This window comes from Piliocolobus tephrosceles, chromosome 15 (assembly GCF_002776525.5).
Source record: "Piliocolobus tephrosceles isolate RC106 chromosome 15, ASM277652v3, whole genome shotgun sequence".
Taxonomy (NCBI): domain Eukaryota; kingdom Metazoa; phylum Chordata; class Mammalia; order Primates; family Cercopithecidae; genus Piliocolobus; species Piliocolobus tephrosceles.
The window spans coordinates 94,343,206-94,347,184 of NC_045448.1; the positions used below are offsets into that span (position 1 = coordinate 94,343,206).

At 41.3% G+C, this 3,979-nt stretch overlaps 1 long non-coding RNA gene across 1 annotated transcript; it reads left to right on the plus strand.

Moving 5' to 3' along the window:
• Positions 1 to 266: 266 nt before the first annotated feature.
• On the plus strand, positions 267 to 3,264 carry LOC111524291. Its single transcript, XR_002725751.1, has 2 exons — positions 267 to 1,307; positions 1,402 to 3,264. It is a non-coding gene; the product is annotated as an uncharacterized LOC111524291 (long non-coding RNA).
• The last annotated feature ends 715 nt before the right edge of the window (positions 3,265 to 3,979 follow it).

Genomic DNA, 3,979 nt, shown 5'->3' on the forward strand with positions numbered 1-3,979 from the left:
TGTTCTCACTCATAGGTGGGAACTGAACAATGAGCTCACTTGGACTCGGGAAGGGGAACATCACACAATGGGGCCTGTCATGGGGAGGGGGGAGGGGGGAGGGATTGCATTGGGGAGTTATACCTGATATAAATGATGAATTGATGGGTGCTGACGAGTTGATGGGAGCAGCACACCAACATGGCACATGTATACATATGTAACAAACCTGCACGTTATGCACATGTACCCTAGAACTTAAAGTATAAAAAAAAAAAAAAAAAAGAAACCAGTCAAAAAAGACTATATACTGTTTATTCCATTTTAATAAAACTATAGAAAATGAAAATCTTTGGTGATATAAAACAAACTAGTAGTGAGGAAGAGAGGCCTGGGAGGGAAATTACAAAGGTATGTGAAGCAACTTTTGGGAGTGATAGAAATATTTACTATATTGATTGCTATGATGGTTTCATGGACATATACATATGCAAAAACATGTTCTACACTTCAAATATGTGGAATTTTTGTAGGTTACTTACATAGCAATAAGCCTGCTCAAAAAAGTAAGTCAAGCAATGGAGGGTACCAAGATTTTACTTGCATATGACTGTTCTCTATCTAGCCTGCAAACAGGTGCACACAAAAGCTACATCTTTAACTGGAGCTTGCCAGGCAACACCTCTGCAACATTATGCAAATCACTGTGAGAAAGAGACAATAATTATGTTAAAAACCACCAAAATATGTTTGTTTCCACACACTTTTTTTTTAATTCCCAGATCTGGGCTGTCTACAGTATGTGCCTGCCAGTTAACCTAACTTGGGGCTTTTCACTTTGGTTTAAAGAATCTGAAATTGAGCTCTGCCCAAGTTAAGTGCATGTGGTGATTCATGTGCATGGAAAGTACCTTGGGCTGACCACAAACTAGAGTTCCCTACAACTACATCAATGTCAAAACTAACCGCTGTCTCCTAGGTTGTTTGTTTAAAAAAAAAATCCCATGGTCTTCAATTTGATCATTTAAAAATAATCTACAAGGTATACTTCTTTTCTGTTCTTGTTATTTCCTAACTTTTAAGATTTCTATTTTTTCACCCTGTAGATCTTATTCTCACTAGGGAATAATTTCTACATTATGCTCAGGCTCCTCTGAGCTATGAAGAGGCCCAGATTTAAGAGCTGTTCTTGACACCCTAAATGTGCCAGGACAAGTCGTTAAGGTGGTCCTGCCAGGACACAGTCATCAAAAACAGCAATCTGCTTCTTGCCAGAAAGTCTTGTGCCTCTGCAGACCCTTTTCCAGAATGAACCACACCATGCTGAGGTAGGGTAGAAGGGACAGGACACCAATAGGCCTGGGTGTTCTAGGACAATAGGCCTAGAACTTCTCATCAGCTCCTGTTTCTTTTCATATCTAGAAACAGAGAAAGAGACCACCTACTGCATTTCTGTCCCTTGCTGAAAAGGACACTCTGTCAGAGAATCTTCTAGCAAACTTCAAAGAGCAAAATCACCCTTTGTTATGGATAAAGTCCAGAGAGCTTCAGCAGCTAACATTCCCTGGACAGGGTACAGCAAGGATTTGAACCTCGGCCAGTCTGGCCAGAATACTCACAAGCTTTCCTTAACTCAGTGGGCTATCTCCCCAAGACTAGGTCACTACTGCTTTATAATCACCTTTGTAGCCACCAGTGGATTTTGCTCATCAGTATTTTCCAGGTAATTGATACTTTAGATGTTCAGCTGCAAGACGTATGCAGTTTTCATTGACATCTTTTGGAGAAACTGACAAACCTGGGCTTGACTTAATGCCTTTGGAACCTTCCAAGATGTTATATAACTCTAGATAGAAGGCTGGGCCTCCACGATGTCAGGAACGTTGCGTTCTTATTTCGCCATAGATAAACCCATTTGTCCACAAAGTCAAGGAGTCAGGCAGAGGCCCTTGCCATGAGGCTTTTTAGGATGGAGTAACATGCTTGGACTTTGCTCTATGACACAGTTTTGCATAGGGAGTGGTATGACCAGATCCCTCAAGAAAGAAAGCTTAGAGACCAGGCCAGAATCCACTGCAGTAGCCCAGTCAAGAGAGGATGGTGACGTGAACTTTAGTAGAGCCGTTAAAATGAAAGAAATTGACACATTCAGAAATGGTTTTAGAGGTCGAGTCAAACTGGACCTGATAAAGAACTAGAGAAACGGAGTGAGGATAAAGAGAAGAACCATGACTGACTCGGAAGATTTCGTCTTGAGAAACTTGAGAACTCAAGACAGAGTGAAATAAAATCACGTGGGAAAAATCTCCCGCTTTGTTTTGGACAACTTTGAAGTGAAATGCCTGTTAAGTCTAAGTGGGGTAGGCCACGGCATACATGAGTGTGGGCTAGGGATGGATACAGGCATTAGTTGTGAGCAAATAGAACTTAAAGCCATGAGAGAAGAAGGGGTCACCAAGAGAGACAGTGTGGCATAGAGAAGAAAAGGGGTGGGAGATGACCCCTGGACAGAAAAGTCCTTAGAATAGAGGCAACAGGCATGACCAAGAAGACTAAGAGAGAACATTCAGTACAGCAGAAGGAGAGCAAAGAGCGTGTGGTGTTCTAGAAGCAAAGAGAATAAAGGGCTTCAGGAAGGAGCAGTCGAGTGTGTCAAATAAGATAAAGACAGACAAGTCCCCTGGATTGGGTAGGAATAAATAACAGCAGGCTGCCATACAAATGGTTGCATCTACACCATCTAAAAGAATATTGTTTATTCTCCATACATTTAATAAACACCTGCCATATCCCAGGTATCCTTTCAAGCACTGAAATGCAGAGATTCATAAAACATGGTCTCTGCTCTGGAGGAGCTGACAGTGGTGAGGAGGAAACAGGCAATAGTGAGTGTTCTCATTGCATTTTTGACCCCATTGATCTTGCAACAGCCCCATGCATCAGTTATTGCCATTATACCATTTTACCAATAAGGAAACTGTGACAGGGAGGGGTCAAGCACCTTGGGTATTTGACAGCAAAACCAAGGCTTGGTGGTAACATAAAACTTCCAAGTAGTAATTCACAAAGGTGACTGGGAAATGGAAATGACCAGAAATCTTTGTACTATGAGGACAAGTTCATCTGAAATACAGATGGACTTAGGATGACACTGATACCTTCTTGTCCAGGTGGTATAGCTCCAGACCAAATGTCTGCTGCCACCTACCCAAAAACTTGTTGGGTAAAAATGGCTACACCTATAGTCAAATGATTTTTGACAAAGGTGCCAAACAGTTAGATGGGTAAAAGGAAGTTCTTTTCAATCAATGTTGCTGGAGCAACTAGATATCCATATAGAAAAAAAATCGTGACCACCTACCTCACACCAAACACTAATATTAACTCGAGATGGATCATAAACCTAAGTCTGAAAACTAATAGTAAAGTTCTTCCAGAAGAGAACATGGGAGAATGTCTTCATGATGTCCAGGTAGGCAAAGATATTTTAAGAAACAAAGATGCAATAAGCATAAGATTTGTAAAGAGGTGACTGAGGCTTTATCGAAATTAAAATTTATATTTGTTAAAAGGCATCATGAATAAAGGGAAAAGGGCAGCCACAGGCTGGGAGAAACTCTTTACATATACCTACCTGAAGCTCAAATCCAGATTATGTGAAGAACTCCTTCATACTGATACCCAGGGTCTTGATTGCATGCCCCTAAATCAATTGAGTCTTCCTTTTTGAAATGCATTCCCACAAGGATCCAGCCTTTGCGAAGCCATGCAAGTAGAGGCAGAAGTAGTTTCAGCTTTGTAAAGGGCCACTCTGCTGAGGAGAGTGTCCCTGACCGGCCGAGAGAAGATGTTCTTGCAGTCAATGCTGATTCCAGGGGGATAAAGAATTTGGGGCCTGGGAATTTTTAAAAATGAAAGCCAGTTAATAGTTTTATTTTACTTTTAACATGACAGAAAGAAGAACAACCAGCAGGACTCCAGCCTTACCCTGACATTTTTG